The sequence below is a fragment of the Salvelinus fontinalis genome, chromosome 9 (genome assembly GCF_029448725.1).
Source record: "Salvelinus fontinalis isolate EN_2023a chromosome 9, ASM2944872v1, whole genome shotgun sequence".
In the NCBI taxonomy this organism is placed as follows: domain Eukaryota; kingdom Metazoa; phylum Chordata; class Actinopteri; order Salmoniformes; family Salmonidae; genus Salvelinus; species Salvelinus fontinalis.
Window position 1 is genome coordinate 49,584,118 of NC_074673.1, and position 25,608 is coordinate 49,609,725.

The 25,608-nt window shown below is 42.7% G+C and overlaps 1 protein-coding gene across 1 annotated transcript in view; it reads left to right on the forward strand.

The window, feature by feature from the left end:
• The first annotated feature begins 7,346 nt into the window (after nt 1–7,346).
• Nucleotides 7,347–25,608, forward strand: part of LOC129862761 (protein inscuteable homolog) — a 91,154-nt gene continuing 72,892 nt past the window's right edge. Inside the window, exon 1 of the mRNA XM_055934716.1 lies at nt 7,347–7,538. The gene's annotated coding sequence lies outside the window, so the exon portion shown is untranslated. The remainder of the gene's footprint in view (nt 7,539–25,608) is intronic.

The following is a 25,608-nucleotide window of genomic DNA, read 5'->3' on the forward strand; positions in this document are numbered from 1 at the left end:
AGTCACTCTCACTCAGATATCATGAGTCAGGTTAAAATGTGTTGAATTTAAATAAATTTGCTTAGAAACTGCAAACATTTCTCTGCACCCTATTGAAAATGTGTAGAATTGCAGGAAATTAGCTGTAAAACTGCACATTTCTATCTCCGCCCCATGGCAAAATGAGCAGAATTGCATGAAATGAGTTATACAGTTGCAAAATCTTCTCTTCGTACATGGCAAAATGTGTAGAATTGCAGCAACTTAACTCTAAAACAGATTTTTTTATTTTAGAGGCCCCCCTGGCTCTGATTGCATGTGTGGGTATGGATGTGGGTAAGCAGACCTGTGAGCCACTGCGGACCCGATGATAAGTTCAGATTTCTTGTGTTCCTCATCCCATCAAAGTTGTCCATCCCTGGTTTAAAGTGATCATTCTGTATTTGTCTTGTTTCCTAATTTAGCATCGAATTGCATTGTATTTCTTTTCCAGGACATGCTTCAAACCTACATCACTACAGGTGTTAGTTTATAGGGCGTTGCTAAACTACTGTAGCCTGTCACCTATGGATGTAGGGTTCTCTTATTTTACAACAATGTTCCAACAGGTGGCGATAAAACAGCCTTTGCATAAATGGACTACACGTCACAAATCAAATTTTATTGGTCAGATACACATATTATACAGATGTTATTGTGGGTGTAGCGAAATGCTTGTGTTTCTAGCTCCAACAGTGCAGTAGTATCTAACAAATCACAACAATACACACACATCTAAAAGTAAAAGAATGGAATTAAGAAATATATAAATATTAGATTGAGCAATGTCGGAGTGACATTGACTAAACTACAGTATAATTAAATACAGTACATACATATGAGATGAGTAAAGCAGTATGTAAACATTATTTAAACATTATTGAAGTGACCAGTGTTCCATTATTAAAGTGGCCAGTGATTTCAAGTCGATGTATATAAGGCAGCAGCCTATAAGGTGCAGGGTTGTGGAACCGTGTGGAAGCCGGCTAGTGATGGCTGTAATTCTACAAGATCCACCAATATGAATTAAGGACTATTTACAGGAGTTTAGCAGACGCTCTTATCCAGAGCGACTTACAATATTGAGTGCATACTTTGTTTTCTCCGTACTGGTCCCCAGTGGGAACAATCACACAACATTACATGGTATCATCAGTATGGTGAAGCACAAATTCAGTAAGCGTGTGGCCTCTATTGTGAGTTGCTACCAGAATACCTATAGGTCAGTGCATAAGGCTTGAGTCCCAATTCTCCACTCTTTTCCAGAAGTGTGCACTTGTACACTCCCCATCATGGAGTTAAAAACCTAGGATTGGTGTAAGCATTGCCTAGAGGGGACACTGTAAAGTCCATGGAGAATAAGAGCACCTCCTCCCAGCTGCCCACTGCACTGAGGCTAGGTAACACTGTCACCACCGATAAATCCACGTTAATCGAGAATTTCAATAAGCATTTCTCTACAGCTGGCCATGCTTTCCTCCTGGCTACCCCAACCCCGGCCAACAGCTCCGCGCCCCCCGCAGCTACTTGCCCAAGCCTCCCCAGCTTCTCCTTCACCCAAATCCAGATAGCAGACATTCTGAAAGAGCTGCAAAACCTGGACCCATACAAATCAGCTGGGCTAGACAATCTGGACCCTCTCTTTCTAAAACTATCTGCCGCCACTGTTGCAACCCCTATTACCAGTCTGTTCAACCTCTATTTTGTATCGTCCGATATCCCTAAAGATTGGAATGCTGCCGCGTTCATCCCCCTCTTCAAAGGGGGTGACACTCTTGACCCAAACTGTTATAGACCTATATCCATCCTGCCCTGCCTTTCTAAAGTCTTCAAAAGCCAAGTTAACAGATCACTGACCATTTCAAATCCCACCGTACCTTCTCTGCTGTGCAATCCGGTTTCTGAGCTGGTCACGGGTGCACCTCAGCCACGTTCAAGGTACTAAACAATATCATAACCGCCGTCGATAAAAGACAGTACTGTGCAGCCGTCTTCATTGATCTGGCCAAGGCTTTCGACTCTATCAATCACCATATTCTTATCGGCAGACTCAACAGCCTCGGTTTCTCAAGTGACTGCCTCGCCTGGTTCACCAACTATTTCTCAGACAGAGTTCAGTGTGTCAAATCGGAGGGCCTGTTGTCCGGACCTCTGGCAGTGTCTATGGGGGTACCACAGGGTTCAATTCTCGGGCCGACTCTTTTCTCTGTATATATCAACGATGTCGCTCTTGCTGCGGGTGATTCCCTAATCCAACTCTACGCAGACTACACCATTCTGTATACATCTGGCCCTTCTTTGGACACTGTGTTAACTAACCTCCAAACGAGCTTCAATGCCATACAACACCCCTTCCGTGGCCTCCAACTGCTCTTAAACGCTAGTAAAACCAAATGCTTGCTTTTCAACCGTTCGTTGCCTGCACCTGCCCGCCCGAATAGCATCACTACTCTGGACGGTTCTGACTTAGAATATGTGGACAACTACAAATACCTAGCTGTCTGGCTAGACTGTAAACTCTCCTTCCAGACTCATATTAAACATCTCCAATCCAAAATTAAATCTAGAATCGGCTTCCTATTTCACAACAAAGCCTCCTTCACTCACGCCGCCAAACATACCCTCGTAAAACTGACTATCCTGCCGATCCTCGACTTCGGTGATGTAATTTACAAAATAGCTTCCAATTCTCTACTCAGCAAACTGGATACAGTCTATCACAGTGCCATCCGTTTTGTCACCAAATCCCCTTATACCACCCACCACTGCGACCTGTATGCTCTAGACGGCTGGCCCTCGCTACATATTCGTCGCCAGACCCACTGGCTCCAGGTCATCTATAAGTCTATGCTAGGTAAAGCTCCACCTTATCTCAGCTCACTGGTCACGATAACAACACCCATCCGCAGCACGCGCTCCAGCAGGTATATCTCCCTGGTCATTCCCAAAGCTAACACCTCCTTTGTCCGCCTTTCCTTCCAGTTCTCTGCTGCCAATGACTGGAACGAATTGCAAGAATCGCTGAAGCTGGAGACTTATATTTCCCTCACTAACTTTAAACATCAGCTATCTGAGCAGCTAACCAATCGCTGCAGCTGTACATAGCCCATCTGTAAATAGCCCACCCAATCTACCTACCTCATCCCCATATTGTTTTTTATTAACTTTTCTGCTCTTTTGCACACCAGTATTTCTACTTGCACATCATCATCTGCTCATCTATCACTCCAGTGTTAATTTGCTCAATTGTAATTACTTCGCCACTATGGCCTATTTATTGCCTTACCTCCTCACGCCATTTGCACACACAGTATATAGACTTTATTTTTTTCTATTGTGTTATTGACTGTATGCTTGTTTATTCCATGTGTTACTCTGTGTTGTTGTTTGTGTCGCACTGCTTTGCTTTATCTTGGCCAGGTATGGAACTCACTGATCCTGATGCTGCATCAGGATCAGTGAGTTCCAGACCGCTCCAGTTAAGATGCTGCATCAGGATCAGTGAGTTCCCGACCGCTCCAGTTAAGATGCTGCATCAGGATCAGTGAGTTCCAGACCGCTCCAGTTAAGATGCTGCATCAGGATCAGTGAGTTCCCGACCGCTCCAGTTAAGATGCTGCATCAGGATCAGTGAGTTCCAGACCGCTCCAGTTAAGATGCTGCATCAGGATCAGTGAGTTCTAGACAGCTCCAGTTAAGATGCTGCATCAGGATCAGTGAGTTCCAGAAAGCTCCAGTTAAGATGATGCATCAAGATCTTAGGCCTCTTTGTGAACCTGATCTGAGATAAGTGGAAACAATGAATAACACAATCACAAGTATGTATACAAAATCTCCCAGTTGGAATAGTTTGGAGCGGACCGCTATCACACAAATCCACTGATTATACATTCCAGGGAGAGGCTTTGGCAGTGAAGACTACATTAAACTCATCCATATGTTTTAGAAGTCTAATGGCACTGAAACGATGCTACATACAATATGTGCCCCTGGGGCCTTATTCATAAAGCGTCTCAGAGTAGGAGTGCTGATCTAGGATCAAGTCCCCCCAGTCCATTCATTATAATCTAAAAGGCCAAACTGATCCTAGATCAGAACTCCAACACTGAAATGCTTTATTATGAATACGGCGTGTTTGTATGTTCCTCTATGCTATTTGTCTACACAGAGACTAGACAGAACTGTGGAGCTGTACTCCATTCCCCTCCGGCAGTATAGAGGCCTCATCTGTCATTTGGTTATTTTTACAGCCTTACCGCTGTCTCTCTCTGTCTGGGCTGGAATCAGCTACGGAGTAATCGGGGCCATGCTGGAATCCACATGGAAAGTTTTCTTGGATGACGGGGAAAAAAACTCCATATTTTGATAATTGAGGGAGACTGGAGGTTGAGGGCTGGATTGGGGAGAGTTGTGCGTCTTTCTCTGCAAACCATTCCCGTTTGCCAATGAGATAAACAGACATACTGTAATAGTGAACATCTGCATTTCATTGGGTCATTTCAGTTAGAAATTAGATGGTTCGTAAGAGCTAGCAGAAAACAGCAATTTCAAGAGAGAAGGATTTACCATTGCTCTATTTCCTAGAAATATACAGTACCAGTCAAAGGTTTGGACACACCTACTCATTCAAGGGGTTTTCTTTATTTCTACTATTTTCTACCTTGTAGAAATAGTGAAGACATCACAATTATGAAATAACACATGGAATCATGTAGTAACCAAAAAAGTGTTAAACAAATCAAAATATATTTTACATTTGATATTCTTCAAAGTAGCCACCCTTTGCCTTGATGACAGCTTTGTACACTTGGCACTCTCTCAACTAGCTTCACCTGGAATGCTTTTCCAACAATCTTGAAGAAGTTCCCGCATACGTTGAACACTTGTTGGCTGCTTTTCCTTCACTCTGCTGTCCAACTCATCCCAAACCATCTCAATTGGGTTGAGGTCGGGTGATTGTGGAGGCCAGGTCATCTGATGCAGCACTCCATCACTCTCCTTCTTGGTAAAATAGCCCTTACACATTCTGGAGGTGTTTTGGGTCATTGTCCTGTTGAAAAACAAATGATAGTCCCACTAAGCCTAGACCAGATGGGATGGCGTATCGCTGCAGAATGCTGTGATAGCCATGCTGGTTAAGTGTGCCTTGAATTCTAAATAAATCACTGACAGTGTCACCAACAAAGCACCCCCACACCATCACACCTCCTCCTCCATGCTTCATGGTGGGAACCACACATGCAGAGATCATCCGTTCACCTACTCTGTCTCACAAAGACACGGCGGTTGGAACCAGAAATCTCAAATTGGACCAAAGGACAGATTTCCATTGCTCGTGTTTCTTGGCCTAAGCAAGTCTCTTCTTCTTATTGGTGTCCTTTAGTAGTTGTTTCTTTGCAGCAATTAGACCATGAAGGCTTGATTCATGCAGGCTCCTCTGAACAGTTCATGTTGAGATGTGTCTGTTACTTGAACTCTATGAAGCATTTATTTGGGCTGCAATTTCTGAGGCTGGTAACTCTAATGAACTTATCCCCTGCAGCAGAAGTAACTCTGGGTCTTCCTTTCCTGTGGTGGTCCTCATGAGAGCTAGTTTCATCATAGCGCTTGATGGTTTTTGCGACTGCACTTGAAGTAACAATCAAAGTTCTTGAAATTATCCGGATTGACTAACCCACATGTCTTAAAGTAATGATGGACTCTTTTTTCTTATGTTATTTGAGCTGTTCTTGACATAAGATGGACTTGTTCTTTTAACAAATAGGGCTATCTTATGTATACCAACCCTACCTTGTCACAACACAACTGATTGGCTCAAACGCATGAAGAAGGAAAGAAATTCCACAAACGAACCTTTAACAAGGCACACCTGTTAATTGAAATGCATTCCAGGTGACTACCTCATGAAGCTGGTTGAGAAAATGCCAAGAGTTTTCAAAGCTGTCATCAAGGAAAACGGTGGCTACTTTGAAGGATCTCAAATATAAAATATATTTTGATTTGAGCAGGTGTCCAAAGTTTTGACTGGTACTGTATACAACAACCCAACTCTTGTTTCAAAACCTAGGACTTTGACGCTGATTCAGTCAGTTGAACAGTCAGGATAAGTGAGGATTACCTTCACATCTTCCAATGTGACTCTCTCTGACACATACAGTGACTTCAAACACTTACCTGTTGCTAATGTCAGGAAATGAGCTAAAATTAATGAGGAAATTAGTACGTTTGGAGCCAGATTATCTGACACGCAATACTTATTAATCCTACACTCCGGCATACCATAAAACAGATACCCTTGTTTGTGTGTGCGTGCGTGTGTGTGCGTGCACGCTCTTGCATACATACAAACATGTATGAATGCAGTAGTGCACATAACTGAACCTTTGGGCTCCCGAGTGGCGCAGCTGTCTAAGGCACTGCATCTCAGCGCTAGGGGCGTCACTACAGACACCCTGGTTCAAATTCAGGCTGTATCACAACCAGCCGTGATTGGGCGGCGCACAATTGGCCCTGGTTTGGCCGGTGTAGACCATCATTGTAAATAAGAATTTGATCTTAATTGACTTGCCTAGTTAAATAAAGGGTAAATAAAAAATTAACTGACCAATTAATCACTCAAACGTGTTATAACTATGGCTAGGAGTTTCTGCGGACCTTGTGACCAGACTGGGAAAAACTCTGGGTCCTAGCAAGAAGCAATGCAGACCCGCCAAAGACTCCATGTGTTTCCTCGTAACGCAAACCACCCGACTCTTATTTAAAGCTACCAATTTTTCCAGGAGGTAGTCATTTCCAACCCTGATGTGCAACCAGACACCCTGAAAGGCTCATGATAAAAGTCCAGAAACAACACACTCACAGCCACAGCCTCTTACCTTCCCAAAACCCCTTTTTCTCCTGTGACTTCTCAGAGGAAGGTAAACACCCTTTCGCCGTGTCAGAAATGTGATTTCATTCTGCTGCGATGGCAAGTTCTGCCGTCTGGCTCTTTTTTTCACCCCTTTTCTTCTTCTTCTCCCCCTCCCTCTGTTCCCACATCTGGATCCCAGTTCCTCATTTATTTATGTGGTCTCCCTTGTTTTTGTGGGACTTTAAAAGTCCTTTACCTTGTTCACTTGGCAGTTTCTCCACAAATCTGATGAGGTCTACAATAACATTTTGCCATAACTGGTCAACTCAGCAATTACATGCTTGACCACAAATTCTCTCCAAAATACAGTGCTGCGGCTCATATGGCAGACAGAAATAGAATAGTTTTCATGTCTGTTTGGACGGCCGCCCAGCTGAAACTATGCTCCGCTGCTTGACTGACAGAGGGATGTGGGCTTTTTCTCCCCAAGAAAAACCTTAAGGTCACAAATCCTTACGAAAGACTGAGGGAGCTCCTTCCAGTTGAGCTACCAGTTCCTCAGTTAAACTGCGAGGAGAGAGGAGCTCGCAGGGCACTGGTAGAGGCTTGCTCCTCGACAATGAAAACTCCAGGGGACACTTAACCTTTACGACGCTGACCTGAGGCTGGGGTAAGTCTGGCAAACACTCCCCCTTGTGTTTACTCCCTGGGAAATCACGTACGACGGGTCTTGTGAGGTTGTCTGTACTTCTTTAAGAGATAAGTAACGTCACAATGGGATAAACTTGAGAGTTGTCTATTACTACCTGGTGTCTGGCTAAGTCCTGGGTAGCATCATTTGCCTCTTGCTCACTCACCTCTAAGCTCATCGAGAGCTCAGGGCATCTTTGAGACCGTTTCTCACTGTTACCGCTGTTACGGTGTTAGTTGATTCATAGACTCTGTAAGCCACATTACAATAGCATCTCCCATGGCAATGCTATCTTCATCTGCGGGTCAGGATATTTAACTGGAGATGAAGTTAGTGCCCGTCAGGGGCACGGTGGTAGCGCCAATACTGATATTTTAATGGAGTAACTTTTGCCTAAATCACAGACAGGTATCACAGTTGTAAATGCTACATAACAACACTGTAACATAGTGTACCGACATTGATTAGGTTGCAAGAACAAAGTAATAACATTGTTATTACAATGGTAAAAGGTCTTTGCATTACAAAGCAGAACAGATTATTGTTGAAAGTGGCACTATCACTTAAATGTTGTTCTGCCATTATTACCAGGCAACCCAATAGTGAAGAAATAAAAACTATGAAATAACACATATGGAATCATGTAGTAACCAAAAAAGTGTTAAATAATTCAAAATATATTTTATATTTGATTTCTTTAAAGTAGCCACCCTTTGCCTTGATGACAGCTTTGCAAACTCCTGACATTCTCTCAACCAGCTTCACGAGGTATTCACCTGGAATGCATTTCAGTTAACAGGTGTGCCTTGTTAACAGTTCATTTGTGGAATTTTTTCCTTCTTCATGCATTTGAGCCAATCAATTGTGTTGTGACAAGGTATGGGTGGTATACAGAAGATAGCCCTATATCGTAAAATATAAAGTCCTGGGCCTCCCGGGTGGCGCAGTGGTCTAGGGCATTGCAGTGCTAACTGCGCCACCAGAGTCTCTGGGTTCGCGCCCAGGCTCTGTCGCAGCCGGCCGCGACCGGGAGGTCCGTGGGGCGACGCACAATTGGCATAGCGTCGTCCGGGGTAGGGAGGGTTTGGCCGGTAGGGATATCCTTGTCTCATCGCGCTCCAGCGACTCCTGTGGCGGGCCGGGCGCAGTGCGCGCCAGCCAAGGGGGGCCAGGTACACGGTGTTTCCTCCGACACATTGGTGCGGCTGGCTTCCGGGTTGGAGGCGCGCTGTGTTAAGAAGCAGTACGGCTGGTTGGGTTGTGCTTCGGAGGACGCATGGCTTTCGACCTTCATCTCTCCCGTGTCCGTACGGGAGTGGTAGCGATGAGACAAGGTAGTAATTACTAGCGATTGGATACCACGAAAATTGGGGAGAAAATGGGAGAAAAAAAATAAAAAATAAAAAAAGAAAGAAGCAGTGCGGCTTGGTTGGTTTGTGCTTCGGAGGATGCATGGCTTTCAACCTTCGTCTCTCCCGAGCCCGTACGGGAGTTGTAGCGATGAGACAAGATAGTAATTACTAGCGATTGGATACCACGAAAATTGGGGAGAAAATGGGATAAAAAAAATAATAAAATAAATAAATAAATATATATAAAGTCCATATTATGGCACAAACAGCTCAAATAAGCAAAGAGAAACGACAGTCTATTATTACTTTAAGACATGAAGGTCAGTCAATTCGGAAAATGTCAAGAACTTTGAATGTTTCTTCAAATGCAGTCACAAAAACCATCAAGCGCTATGATGAAATTGGCTCTCATGAGGACCGCCACAGGAAAGGAAGACCCAAAGTTACCTCTGCGGCAAAGGATAAGTTCAATAGAGTTTACCAGCCTCAGAAAATGCAGCTCAAATAAATGCTTCACATAGTTCAAGTAACAGACACATCTCAACATGAACTGTTCAGAGGAGACTGTGTGAATCAGGCCTTCATGGTTGAATTGCTGCAAAGAAACCACTACTAAAGGACACCAATTGCTTGGGCCAGAAACACGAGCAATGGACATTAGACCAGTGGAAATCTGTCCTTTGGTCTGATGAGTCCAAATTTGAGATTTTTGGTTCCAAACGCCGTGTCTTTGTGAGACGCAGAGTGGGTGAACGGATGATCTCCGCATGTGTGGTTCCCACCGTGAAGCATGAAGGAGGAAGTGTGATGGCGTGGGGGTGCTTTGCCGGTAACACTGTCAGTGATTTATTTAGAATTCAAAGCACACTTAACCAACATGTCTATCACAGCATTCTGCAGAGATATGCCATTCCATCTGGTTTGTGCTTAGTGGGACTATCATTTGTTTTTCAACAGGACAATGACCCAACACTCTTCCAGGCTGTGTAAGTGCTTTTTGACCAAGAAGGAGAGTGATGGAGTGCTGCATCAGATTATCTGGCTTCCACAATCACCCGACCTCAACCCAATTGAGATGGTTTGGGATTAGTTGGACCGCAGATTGAAGGAAAAGCAGCCAACAAGTGCTCAACATATGTGGGAACTACTTCAAGACTATAGAAAAGCATTCCAGGTGAAGCTGGTTGAGAGAATGCCTAGAGTGTGCAAAGCTGTCATCAAGGCAAAGGGTGGCTACTTTGAAGAATCTAAAATAAAAAATATATTTGGATTTGTTTAAGACTTTTTTGGTTACTACATGATTCCATATGTTATTTCTTAGTTTTGGTGTATTAACTATTACTCTAAAAAAATAATAATAGGTGTGTCCAAACTTTTGATTGGTACTGTATTTGAGAAGTGTTTGTGTATAGTAAGTGCTATTCTCTGCACAGTCAAACTGAGAGACAAAGATTCACACCACTCTTAACAGTACAGGGAATCATGTGCGCTAGAAACATAGAAACTGCCAACTCACTGTGCCCCCACCTTGCCCATACATCCCCCAACTTGCCAATTGCTGCCATCAAGACAACATCATGGCCTACCCTGCCTCTCATAGAGCAATATGTGCCAGGCCAAACCACTCAGTGGATCCAATTCTCTCTTTGTGTCCCTCCACAGAAAATATGCTTTGCGTGTGTTTTTCCAGAGTCATGCCCGGGCTGTAAACCACTGAGAGGCCACGGCTGGCTGGAGTCTGTAAATTTTTGGAGTGGGTGTGGGTGGATATGGACGCAAGCTTTGTTTGCTGTGGAAGATGACAGTGATTATAGTGATGCTAATGATAATGATGAGTAGGCAACAATGATAGGTCTGTCTGTCTGTGTGTGTGTGTGTATGTGTGTGTGTGTGTGTGTGTGTATGCCACGTGCATGCATACGTTCATGGTTGTGTGTTATTTGGATCTACTGGCTGCTCTTCTAATGTGGCAGGCAAGCAGCCAGTAGATCCAAATAACACACAACCATGCACGTGGCATACACACACACACACACACACACACACACACACACACACACACACACACACACACACACACACACACACACACACACACACACACACACACACACACACACACACACACACACACACACACACACACACACACACACACACACACACAGACAGAGTCTCTCTCATTCTTCTCAGGCCTGTTGAACAGCTGGGTAGGGGAGTGGCCTGCCTGACTAACTAATGTGAACCAACCGTGTAGGTGTGGCCCCTAGCTCTGGCTCCTGACTAAACTACCATACTGTTTAATTAGATTCTCTCTGTGGGTGGGGTAATTGGTGGCTTCAACTTTTTTGAAAAAACCTCCTCTCTCCTCCATCATGACCCTCCACCCGTAGTAACTACTCATCATAAGAGAGCTATGATGGGATAATGTGTTGTCGTCGCCTTTGTCAGATCATGTGTATAGCATGATTGTTGTGGCTGAGTCCAGTGACAACTACTTTAGTTGGAACCCATTATGTTTCAGCTTACTTAAATGTGTTTTATTACAGTGGTGGAAAAAGTACCCAATTGTCATATTTGAGTAAAAGTAAAGATACCTTTATAGAAAACGACTCAAGTAAAAGTGAAAGTCACCCAGTAAAATACTATTTGAGTAAAAGTCTAAAAGTATTTGGTTTCAAAATATACTTGAGTATCAAAAGTAAATGTAGTTGCTAAAATATAGTTATGTATTGAAAGTGAAAGTGAAAGTATAAATAATTTCAAATTTTCTGTGTTAAACAAACTAGACGGCACCATTTTATTTTTATTTCTTTATTTACGGATAGGCAGGGGCACACCAACACTCAGACATAATTTACAAACAAAGCATTTGTGTTTAGTGAGTCCGCCAAATCAGAGGCAATAGGGATGACCAGGGATGTTCTCTTGATAAGTGCGTGAGTTTGACCATTTTCCTGTCCTGCTAAGCATTCAAAATGTAACGAGTACTTTTACGTGTCAGGGAAAACATTATGGAGTAAAAAGGACATTATTCTCTTTAGGAATGTAGTAAAGTAAAAGTAGTCAACAATTTGAATAGTGAAGTAAAGATACACCAAAACACTACTTAAGTAAAAATACTTGAAAGTACTACTTGAGTACTTTACCCCACTGTTTTATTGTAATGTCTAGCTTAGCTGGAAACTTTGTGCTTCTTGTAGCTGAGCTACCAGAGTAGGTTCCTCCAGGTAATAAAAGGAGAATGAAGCTCTACAGAGACATTTAAAATAATAAAAACGTTAACATATCCTTGTAAATAAAAGTATACTAAATATACCATTAAAGGGCGGGTTTCTAGACACAGATTAAACCTAATCCAGGACAAAAAAATATTTCTCAATGGAGAATTATTATTTTTTGACCAGGAAAAGGCTTAATCTGTGACTGGGTAACCGGCCCATAGAGTTAATGTTTTATGGTTATCTTCTTAGATTGGCGACCTGTTGTTTTCTATCACCATGAATTCTGACCTTAAATGATAAGAGTTTGGCCTCCAGTTATCATTTTGCCTCCAGTTATCATTTTGCCTCCAGTTATCATTTTGCCTCCAGTTATCATTTTGCCATGCCCATGACGTTTTAGCTGTGTCTGGACGTGGCAAGTATCTTTTTCCACAAGTGTCTACTTTCCATCCTTCGCGGTTGTTATTCTCTGTCTCTCCTCTTCTGTCTGCATCTGTGTGGCCGAAGCGTGAGTCAAGGCGAGGTCAGTTCGGGTTTCGCTCCCTACTGTCTGGAGTCCCTTGGCTTAATCCATCGCTCACATGGTGTCGGCCTGCTCTCGTCTTCACATTTCCAACCCAAGCTAATACTGTGTTTTTCTCAGGGCCCGTATTCATAAAGCATCTCAGAGTGCAGGATCTAGGATCAGTTTTTCCTTTTAGGTCATTATAAATAAGATTATATGGACAGGAAGGGACCTGATCCTAGATCAGCACTCCTACTCTGAGGTTTCACAGATTTCTCCTTCAAACCCGACTCAAAGTCAGAATACGCTCTAAAACTTTGTCAGACCTCTTTTCTCTTCTCTTGAGATGTTTTTTATGGAAACGTCCACTGCCAAAAGAGTAAGTTAGTGCAATCCCTGATGAATTGCAAATGCTTCAAAAGTTGGCAACAACTGAAGTGGTTAGCTGTGTTTAAAGACACAGTCATGCTGCTATTAGTCATGACAATACTTTGCCAGGTTAGCAGAACGTCCCTACGTGAAACAACATACGCAAACACAAACTTTGTCTTCTGTTAAGTTTCATCAAGCATCTCGACGGACCAATTGAGAGCAGAGATGAGAGCCGGGCCCATTCCAGAACCATTCCCAATTTTAGAAACATTCCAGGCAGGCATTGCCATGACAGCACGCCGGTTGACTCCCAGCTGTTGACTTTTAACCCCGGGAAGGAGTTCAATGTATCGCCCTCCACATGGAGCCAGATGCCTGTCTCTGTCACTAATAATAAAAGAGTAGGCTAGCATTACACGAGCTCGCCACCGCTTACATGCTAACTGCTAACAAGCTAAAGACAAGACACCTAGTCAATTGCAGACAAACGTTACCTAATGGGCCTGCCAAGGTTAAGCATGAGCTTCTGCTGTCATTTTTATTTGCAGCAGAAATATGGATGACAGGCATTAACCGCTGGACATCTCTGGGTTCTTTATTGTGGACATTGAGGCTGTTGACGGCGAGAGAAAGGGAGCTTGTGACTCAGTGGAGGCTCTCCTCATTGTGGGGCTCCTATTAAGGGGGTGCACGTATACTTTTCCGCGTAGCAGTGCACACACTGGTTGAATCAACATTGTTTCAATGTAATTTGTCAACTTATTGTGACGTGGAATCAACGTGGAAAATACATTGGATTTGGAAAAAATCGCATTTTCTACCAGCGTTGTAAACATTGAAATTCCTTGGGTGGTTGAAATGATGTAGAATCTTATACTTGATTAGACATCTTTTATTTGACCTTGTTTCAATGTTGATAGTAAAATGGTATGTTTGAATCAACGTCATGCTGTCTTACTGAAATAAAGAGGTATATTGAAATACAGTATATTGTGAAGCTACAGTAAAACAATTCATGCCTGAATAGGGATTCCTACGGGTATATGAGGGGTAGTGCACTTCAGTGAGAACAAGTCTAGCATCCAGATTACTACCTCTCCAGATTACTACCCCTGCTTAGCTTTGGAAGCAAGCTGTGTTACTTTCAGCTGAGCTGTCACGTCGACCAGTGGAGAACGCTGAGAGGAGGACGGCTCATAAAAATGTCTGGAACGGACTCAACGGAACGGGATCAAACACATCAAACACGTGGGTTTTCATGTGGTTGATACCATTCCATTGACTCCATTCCAGCCATTATTATGAGATATCCTCCCCTCAGCAGCCTCCACTGCTGTCAACACATTTAGACAGTGATCATCTTCCACACTCATTTGAGTAGACTACTTCAATAACATTGAATATATAGTTGAAAGTAATTCCTAACTTTTCTCACACAAGCTCTATGTGAAAGTAAATTTGAACGTGAAACATTTCAACGTGAAGCTAGGTATACTATCATTCATCCATGGTTGATTGGATGTTTAGAAGTAGTTACCATTAGCCCTATTAATAGCATGCCAAATGCGTAATATTAATAATACACTTTTACCTTTGCATGTTGTCTTGTGTATATGAAGGATGGTTGGTTGATTTGAAATGTAATCTACACGTTATTAATATGTTGGTTTCATGTCTCCATCTCAACCAAAAATCTAAGTTGAAAAATAGGACGAAATCAAATCAAACATTATTAGAAGTGCATTTAAAGTTTGATCGATTTTTGGTTGAGATGGAGACGTGAATCCAACATATCAATAACTAATTAATAGACAAACAGGATGTTGTGAACGCAACCAAATCTCAACATTTGTTGGAGATGTATCTTGTGCTTGGATCGCATGGGGCCTTCAGAAAGTATTCATAAGTATTCATAAGGCCTTCATAAGTATTCATTATTCCATATTGTGTTGTGTTACAGCCTCAATTCATAATGGATTCAATATTTTTGATTTTCTCACCCATCTACACACAGTAATGACAAAGTGAAAACATGTTTTTAGAAATGTTTGCACATTTATTGAAAATGAAATACAGAAATATCTCATTTACATAAGTATTCACACCCCTTTGCTATGACACTCCAAATTGAGCTCAGGTGCATCTCATTTCCTTTGATCATCCTTCAGATGATTAGAGTCCACCTGTGGTCAAGTAATGATTTAGAAAGAAACACACCTGTCTGTATAAGGTCCCACACTTGACAGTGTATGTCAGAGCAGAAACTATACCATGAAGTCCAAGGAGCTGGCTATAGGATATAAAACAATTTATAGAGTGTTGAAAGCTTCCAAGAGCACAGTGGTCTCCAAAAATATGGAACAACCCAGACTCTGCCTAGAGCTGGAGTTTGCAGAAAGACTGAGATTTCGTGGGTTATTGTCTATATGTAAGTTGCCTGTGTCTGCACTTGTCATTTATAGCTTCACGTTCGTTTTGTTGTTTTGTATTAGTCTGTTTAGTGTTTCTCTTCGTTTATTAAATCCTCTCTTCCACCATACGACGAACGTGACACTGAAGTGCATTACCCTTCACATACCAGTCAATGTTCAGGCAGGAACTGTCGGACTGTGCCTTACCATTTTATTTCAATATACCTATTTTATTTAGGTTGATAGCATGACGTTGAAACAATGACATAGATTAAAACATAACATTGAAACAAGGACAAATAAAATATGTCTCATCAAATATGAAATTCAACATAATTTCAACCAATTACCCACTGAATTGTCATGACCCTCCTGTGAGGACCCAAAAGATCAGGTTACAGGGGATCAGCTCTACAGAGCTGTCTCTCTCCCACAGAGGGGGAGGGGGATGGATGTGGAGATTTAATGACACCTCACATCGATCGTAAACCATAGGCAGCAGATGATTCCTTTTGGTGCCCGCTGGAGGTCATTTTGCAGGGCTCTGGCAGTGCACCTCCTTGCACAAAGGCGGAGGTTGCGGTCCTGCTGCTGGGTTGTTGCCCTCCTACGGCCTCCTCCACGTCTCCTGATGTACTGGCCTGTCTCCTGGCAGCGCCTCCATGCTCTGGACACTACGCTGACAGACACAGCAAACCTTTTTGCCACAGCTCGCATTGATGTGCCATCCTGGATGAACTGCACCACCTGAGCCACTTGTGTGGGTTGTAGACTCCGTCTCATGCTACCACTAGAGTGAGAGCACCGCCAGCATTCAAAAGTGACCAAAACATCAGCCAGGAAGCATAGGAACTGAGAAGTGGTCTGTGGTCACCACCTGCAGAATCACTCCTTTTTTGGGGGTGTCTTGCTAATTGCCTATAATTTCCACCTTTTGTCTATTCCATTTGCACAACAGCATGTGAAATTTATTGTCAATCAGTGTTGCTTCCTAAGTGGACAGTTTGATTTCACAGAAGTGTGATTGACTTGGAGTTACATTGTTTGTTTAAGTGTTCCCTTTATTTTTTTGAGCAGTGTATATATGCTACCATTCAAAAGTTTGGGGTCACTTAGAAATGTCCTTGTTTTTGAAAGAAAAACAATTTTTTTGTCCATTAAAATAACATCAAATTGATCAGAAATACAGTGTAGACATTGTTAATGTTGTAAATGACTATTGTAGCTGGAAACGGCAGATTTTTATGGAATATCTACATAGGCCTACAGAGGCCCATTATCAGCAACCATCACTCCTGTGTTCCAATGACACGTTTTGTTAGCTAATCCAAGTTTACCAATTTAAAAGGCTAATTGATCATTAGAAAACCCTTTTGCAATTATGTTAGCACAGCTGAAAACTGTTGTCCTGATTAAAGAAGCAATAAAACTGACCTTTTTTTTATTTATTTTTATTTAACCTTTATTTAACCAGGTAGGCAAATTGAGAACACGTTCTCATTTACAATTGCGACCTGGACAAGATAAAGCAAAGCAGTTCGACACATACAACAACACATAGTTACACATGGAGTAAAAACAAACATATAGTCAATAATACAGTGAAAAAAAAATAAAAAAATAAGTCTATATACAATGTGAGCAAGTGAGGTGAGATAAGGGAGGTGAAGGCAAACAGATATATGTATAAATAAATAAAAATATAAAAAGGCCATGGAGGCGAAGTGAGTACAACACAGCAAGTAAAATAAAAACTAAAAAACACTGGAATGGTTGGTTTGCATTGGAAGAAAGTGCAAAGTAGAGACAGAAATAATGGGGTGCAAAGGAGCAAAATAAATTAATAAATAAATACAGTAGGTAAAGAGGTAGTTGTTTGGGCTAAATTGTAGATGGGTTATGTACAGGTGCAGTAATCTATGAGCTGCTCTGACAGCTGGTGCTTAAAGCTAGTGAGGGAGATAGGTGTTTCCAGTTTCAGAGATTTTTGTAGTTCGTTCCAGTCATTGGCAGCAGAGAACTGGAAGGAGAGGCGTCCAAAGGAAGAATTGGTTTTGGGGGTGACTAGAGAGATATACCTGCTGGAGCGCGTGCTACAGGTAGGTGCTGCTATGGTGACCAGCGAGCTGAGATAAGGGGGGACTTTACCTAGCAGGGTCTTGTAGATGACCTGGAACCAGTGGGTTTGGCGACGAGTATGAAGCGAGGGCCAGCCAACGAGAGTGTACAGGTCGCAGTGGTGGGTAGTATATGGGGCTTTGGTGACAAAACGGATGGCACTGTGATAGACTGCATCCAATTTATTGAGTAGGGTTTTGGAGGCTATTTTGTAAATGACATCACCGAAGTCGAGGATTGGTAGGATGGTCAGTTTTACAAGGGTATGTTTGGCAGCATGAGTAAAGGATGCTTTGTTGCGGAATAGGAAGCCAATTCTAGATTTGACTTTGGATTGGAGATGTTTGATGTGGGTCTGGAAGGAGAGTTTACAGTCTAACCAGACACCTAGGTATTTGTAGTTGTCCACATATTCTAAGTCAGAGCCGTCCAAAGTAGTGATGTTGGACAGGCGGGCAGGAGCAGGCAGCGATCGGTTGAAGAGCATGCATTTGGTTTTACTTGTATTTAAGAGCAGTTGGAGGCCACGGAAGGAGAGTTGTATGGCATTGAAGCTCGCCTGGAGGGTTGTTAACACAGTGTCAAAAGAAGGGCCAGAAGTATACAGAAGTGTCGTCTGCGTAGAGGTGGATCAGAGAATCACCAGCAGCAAGAGCGACATCATTGATGTAAACAGAGAAGAGAGTCGGTCCAAGAATTGAACCCTGTGGCACCCCCATAGAGACTGCCAGAGGCCCGGACAACAGACCCTCCGATTTGACACACTGAACTCTATCAGAGAAGTAGTTGGTGAACCAGGCGAGGCAATCATTAGAGAAACCAAGGCTGTCGAGTCTGCCAATGAGGATGTGGTGATTGACAGAGTCAAAAGCCTTGGCCAGGTCAATGAATACGGCTGCACAGTATTGTTTCCTATCGATGGCGGTTACGATATCGTTTATGACCTTGAGCGTGGCTGAGGTGCACCCATGACCAGCTCTGAAACCAGATTGCATAGCGGAGAAGGTGTGGTGTGATTCGAAATGGTCGGTAATCTGTTTGTTGACTTGGCTTTCGAAGACCTTAGAAAGGCAGGGTAGGATAGATATAGGTCTGTAGCAGTTAGGGTCAAGGGTGTTCCCCCCTTTGAAGAGGGGGATAACCGCAGCTGCTTTCCAATCTTTGGGGATCTCAGACGACACGAAAGAGAGGTTGAAGAGGCTAGATAGTTTTAGAAAGAAAGGGTCCAGATTATCTAGCCCGGCTGATTTGTAAGGGTCCAGATTTTGCAGCTCATTAAGAACATCAGCTGACTGTATTTGGGAGAAAGAGAAATGGGGAAGGCTTGGGCGAGTAGCAGAGGGGAGGGCAGTGCTGTTGTCCGGGGTAGGGGTAGCCAGGTGGAAAGCATGGCCAGCCGTAGAAAAATGCTTATTGAAATTCTCAATTATAGTGGATTTGTCGGTGGTGACAGTGTTTCCTATCTTCAGAGCGGTTGGAAGCTGGGAGGAGGTGTTCTTATTCTCCATGGACTTTACGGTGTCCCAGAACTTTTTTGAATTTGTGTTGCAGGAAGCAAATGTCTGCTTGAAAAAAGCTAGCCTTGGCTGTTCTAACTGCCTGTGTATATTGGTTTCTGGCTTCCCTGAAAAGTTGCATATCACGGGGGCTGTTCGATGCTAATGCAGAACGCCATAGGATGTTTTTCTGTTGGTTAAGGGCAGTCAGGTCAGGAGAGAACCAAGGGCTATATCTGTTCCTGGTTCTAAATTTCTTGAATGGGGCATGCTTATTCAAGATGGTGAGGAAGGCATTTAAAAAAAATGACCAGGCATCCTCTACTGACGGGATGAGATCAATATCCTTCCAGGATACCCCGGCCAGGTCGATTAGGAAGGCCTGCTCGCTGAAGTGTTTCAGGGAGCGTTTGACAGTGATGAGTGGAGGTCGTTTGACCGCTGACCCATTACGGATGCAGGCAATGAGGCAGTGATCGCTGAGATCTTGGTTGAAAACAGCAGAGGTGTATTTGGAGGGCAAGTTTGTTAGGATGATATCTATGAGGGTACCCGTGTTTACGGAGTTGGGGTGGTACCTGGTAGGTTCATTGATAATTTGTGTGAGATTGAGAGCATCAAGCTTAGATTGTAGGGTGGCTGGGGTGTTGAGCATGTTCAAATTTAGGTCGCCTAGCAGCACGAGCTCTGAAGATAGATGGGGGGCAATCAGTTCACATATAGTGTCCAGAGCACAGCTGGGGGCAGAGGGTGGTCTATAGCAGGCGGCAACGGTGAGAGACTTGTTTTTAGAGAGGTGTATTTTTAAAAGTAGAAGTTCAAATTGTTTGGGAACAGACCTGGATAGTATAACAGAACTCTGCAGGCAGTCTTTGCAGTAGATTGCAACACCGCCCCCTTTGGCCGTTCTATCTTGTCTGAAAATATTGTAATTGGGGATAAAAATGTCTGAATTTTTGGTGGTCTTTCTAAGCCAGGATTCAGACACGGCTAAAACATCCGGGTTGGTAGAGTGTGCTAAAGCAGTGAACAAAACAAACTTAGGGAGGAGGCTTCTAATGTTAACATGCATGAAGCCAAGGCTATTACGGTTACAGAAGTCATCAAAAGAGAGCGCCTGGGGAATAGGAGTGGAGCCAGGTACTGCAGGGCCTGGATTCACCTCTACATCACCAGAGGAACAGAGGAGAAGTAGGATAATGGTACGGCTAAAAGCTATGAGAATTGGTCGCCTAGAGCTACTAGAGCAGAGAGTAAAAGGAAGTTTCTGGGGGCGATAAAATAGTTTAAAGGAATAATGTACAGACAAAGGTATGGTAGGATGTGAATACAGTGGAGGTAAACCTAGGTATTGAGTGATGATGAGAGAGATCTTGTCTCTAGAAACATCATTGAAACCAGGTGATGTCATCGCATATGTGGGTGGTGGAACTGAGAGGTTGGATATGGTATAGAGAGCAGGGCTAGAATCTCTACAGTGAAATAAGCCAATAAACACTAACCAGAACAGCAATGGACAAGGCATATTTACATTAAGGAGAGGCATGCTTAATCGAGTGATCAATAAGGGTCCAGTGAGTAGAGGTTGGTTGGGGTCGTGGCGATCCAGACAGCTGGCCGGGTATATGGCTATCGGTAGCAGCATAGGATGGAGGTCTGTTTGTAGATACCTCGTGCGTTTCCGTCGGTAGGTTCCGTGTAGTGGGGTTTTGTTCAGATAGCAGCCGATAAGACAGCTAACGATTAGCGGGCCTCAGATGAGCGTTCAGGTAACGTCGGGACGGAGGTGCCGGTTGGATAAATCCCTCGGGCAGATAACGTCGGCAGTCAGTCGTGAAGGCCCGGTGGGGTTCCGTATCTGCAGCAGCAACAAAAGAAACGGGTCCGGATGGTGATGGAACTCCTCAGCTGGCTAGCTCCAGCATGATTTGAGTTTGCTCCGGGGTCGACGTAAGCCAATAGTCACACGGTATGCAGCTAGCTAGCTGCGAAATCAAGGTGCAAGTGTCCAGAGCCTGCGGTTGGAATCCGGGGAAACTGAGAGAAAAAAAGTCCCGGAATGCTCCGGTCCGAGTCGCGTTGCACAAAAGTGCCGGTAGATTATTGAGCTAAAGGAATAGCTGATGACCGCAAAACGTGGGCAGCTGAAACACCAACGCTAGCCAGCAAACCGGCTAATTTCGGGGCAGCTACAGATTAGCTTCTGGCTAGCTATCGGAGTAGCTTCTGGTTAGCTTTCAGGCTAGCTTCTGAATTAGCCCCTGGCTATCTTCCACGATGGATTTTCAGATTGAGGTAAATAATACTTATTGTAATTGGTGAAGCGGGTTGCAGGAAAGCTTTTGCAGGAAAGCTTTTGTAGTTGAGTTCTTGGATAATAAAATAAATAAAAGATATGTGAAGAAAAGGTGTAAATATATATATATACAGGACACGACACGACAATACGGAAAAAGACGTCTGAACTGCTAAGCCACCTTGGAGATTCTTTAGACTAGTTGAGTATCTGGAGAATCAGCATTTGTGGGTTCAATTACAGGCTCAAAATGGCCAGAAACAAAGACCTTTCTTCTGAAACTCGTCAGTCTATTCTTGTTCTGAGAAATTAAGGCTATTCCATGCGAGAAATTGCAAAGAAACTGAAGATCTTGTACAACGCTGTATACTACTCCCTTCACAGAACAGCGCAAACTGTCTCTAACCAGAATAGAAAGAGGAGTGGGAGGCCCCGGTGCACAACTGAGAAAGAGGAAAAGTATACTAGAGTGTCTAGTTCGAGAAACAGACGCCTCACAAGTCCTCAACTGGCAGCTTCATTAAATAGCACCCGCAATGTCAAAAGTGAAGAGGCGACTCGGGGATGCTGGCCTTCTAGGCAGAGTTGCAAAGAAAAAGCGATATCTCAGACTGGCCAATAAAAAAACAATTTTAAGATGGGCAAAAGAATACAGGTACTGGACAGAGGAACTCTGCCTAGAAGGCCAGCATCTCGGAGTCGCCTCTTCACTGTTGACATTGAGACTGGTGTTTTGCGGGTACTATTATTGAAGCTGCCAGTTTAGGACTTGTGAGGCATCTGTTTCTCAAACTAGACACTAATGTATTTGTCATCTTGCTCAGTTGTGTATTCCTATTACAGTGAGCGTAGTTTCCAAATGTATGTACGATAAGTCCACTCTCTTTGTCTTTCCCCACCTCCTTTCCATTGTGTAGCAAGCTGTCATATCATGTCAGTCCACTAGGGACTTTTATCTCATGTAAGTGTGTATGGTATTCTGTGTTACAGTTTTTGACAATTGCTTAAACGTGATTTCTGAAACTATGGCTCCTTTTCTTTAGACTCTACACACACACCACATGCAAAATGTCACATCTCTTGCAACACCAAACAATTAATTAAAAACTATTTTAACCCTTCTCAAAAAGTTGTTTTTGCGTCAACTCTACACACAAACCATCAAATGATTAGCTCTTATACACACCAACTACACATGGATGTGACAAATGTACACTACTATCACTACTATCTTGTGTCTTTTGCATGTTCAGTGGACTCCACGACAGTTTGTCATATCTCTCACACATACATGTATGTGCACAAATATATTCAGTATATATTTACACTATAAACAGAAATGCAAGGGGGGAGGAAATAAAATGTATTTCTATCTCATTGTATTTTCATCCAGATTTCGGGATGAACAGTAACAAATACAGTTGGCGATCATATACCTTCCAATGCCACGCCGAAAATAACTCTTCTATTGGGATTAGAAGTAAATAACTCTTCTATTGGGATGGAGAATATGGTGGCAGGTTGAGCATCAAAACTTGCGGATGGTCAATGAACCAATTGCGGACCAGTGCAGCCCAGTGGAAACTTACGTTTTCCCAGATGACAACATTCCAGGACTGCTCTGGCCCATTCCTCTGGTCATTGGGAATGAGGATATTATGCAGGGTGTCAAGGAAGGTGATAATGTGGGCAGTATTGTAAGGACCAAGACTGGCATGATGATGGACACCGTTCTGACTAATGGCTGCACACATTGTGATGTTGCCACCATGGTGTCAAGGGACATTGACAATGGCGCGGTGTCCTATGAGGTTTCTTCCCCTGCGTCTTGTTTTGGCTAGTGTCGTGTCTTTGACTATGCCAGATTAATTGCTATGACATGCTATTCTATAAAATAATTTCTCCGTAACTAATATTACCTGATTGAACTAATCCTGTAAATATGAATTAACTAGAGAGGGACACCACGAAAGAATATTTATAGAGCTGTTATCTTTCGAATAAACTCTTAACGATTTAGTAATATTTTACTAAATAGCCGTCACATTAATCGTCATTTTATTCAGTCTCATCTGAAAGTTGTAAGTCCTTGATTATCTGCAAGAATCCTGGCTAACAAGTTGAATCAGCAATACAAAATTGGGTTTAATTATTTATTTACTAAATACCTAACTAATCACACAGAATCACACATATACAATTAAATCATAACTTGATCACAAATGACGTCATACAGAAAACGCCCCTAGCGGGCGGAGTAGATATGGCAGCTTGTTACACAAAGAAAAGGGGCTGAGTCTTAGTGAAAGAGCGGGAGACTCGGAACAGGGCAAAAGCTGTGCTCTCGTAAATATAGTATCTTATGCATTCTAAATTACCGCCCATTTGAAGAAGAAAATGCAATACATATTTACTCTGAGCTGCGCTTCAGTAGGTTGGTGGTAGATGGAAGGCCGTATCGCCAACCCGAGTCCTCTGTCCTTTGGAGATGGTCTCTGGTAGTCACGGGAACACGTGTGTATTAGACGGGATACTTGGACTGTCCTTCCGAACCTGCGTTTAGCTGTTGCTAACTCCAAGGCTAGGAGATATCACTTCTGTAGTGAATACGAGTTCAAAGTTCATACCATTCAATCAAAGTCCATGCTGATGTTGGCTTCATCTATAGTGATTATCTGAACCATTCTGACCCTGGATCGTCATCCTAGAGTACCCGGAACAGGAAGTTATTTTCTGGGAAAATGGCTTTTATAGTGGAGGGAGAGGGGTGTGTCTGAAAGGTTTATAACCAATAGCCAACCTTATAGCCAACCTGAAGCCTATTTATAGTGCTCAAGCTCTGATTTCTAAGTGAAGAAATTAGCTATAAGTGTTTTCACATGTGAGCAATGGGTGTAGGTAATCGGTTAATGAGTGTGGCATTTTGAATGGAAGTGTTTCCCAAACGTAACACAAGAACTGTTAGTTTTGAATGATGTGTCTAATGAACTATGCTTAGTGTTTTGCACAAAGTGTGTTTTATATTTGCAAACTGAGTGTAAAGCAGATAAGGTGCTTGCAGTTTTGCAGACTTGGTCTGAAGATTAGATACATGAGTTAATGGTTTCACTGAGTGTGCCTCAAGTACCACTTTTAGTGTGTAAGCGATTGTAAAAAAGTTATTATTTAGTTAGTTAATAAATAAATAAATAAATAAATTGGTGTAGTACTGAATATTCAAAAGGGCTAGGGTTCTTGTGGATCCAGGGATATTGCGATCAGAATGAGACTGATGAGGTAATAATTCATAATTGACTGTCATTGATGTAAGAGATATTTAGGAATCTTTAGAGTTTAAGTCGGGAGATAGTACTCGGGAAATATCTTTTCCCGTGGTGCCCCAAATTCCTAATGAGTTAATTGTTACATGATCAACTGAATCGAGTAATAATTAAACGTAGTAGTTAATTTTTCAATAAATAGCAGTCATCACATTAATGATAGTCACGTCACAACAGAATATAGGATGAAAAATATGATAATGTTTTTTACATTTGTACGTGGAATTTTCATCGCACTTTCAACATATACATAGTTCTGATGATTATTTTGAAAGTAAATTGATGTAACAAGATATTAGTGATGTTAAGTCAATATATTTAAGTTGAAGTTTTACCCTTATTTCAATGTTTACAACGCTGGTTGAAATGAGAAAAAAAAAGTATGACTGTAGTTGGTGACTTTTTTAAAAATACAATGTATTTTCCAAGTAGATTCCACGTCACAATACGTTGTCAAATTAAGTTGAAACAACATTGATTCAACCAGTGTTTGCCCAGTGGGGAGTTTCCTCCTAGAGTATGTTACTCCTCTGCCCACCACCCTCTCTAGCTACCTCGCCTGCCTCTCTCTGTACCTCTTGTCTTTCTCCCTCTGTCTCTACTTCCTTTGTTTTCCCCTCTCTCCCTTTCTACCTCCACTGCCTGTCTCTAAAACCCCCTCTCTCTCTAAACTCTGATTGGAAAGGTGGAAGAGGTCTATGAGCTGGAAGGTCTTTTGTATTGGACTATTGGGAGATGGAGTAAGGGAACTTTTGAGTTGAGTGAGTGGGTGAACATAGAAATCCATTGTGTATGTGCAGTACATATAAGGGTCATGTCTATCTATCTCCTCCTTACAGCGAGTGTTGATGCAGTGGAGGGTTCCTCAGGGAGTCTTGAGAGGAGACTTCTCAGCTGCATCGCAAATGGAACACTATTCCCTATATAGTGCACTACTTTAGAACAGAGACCACAG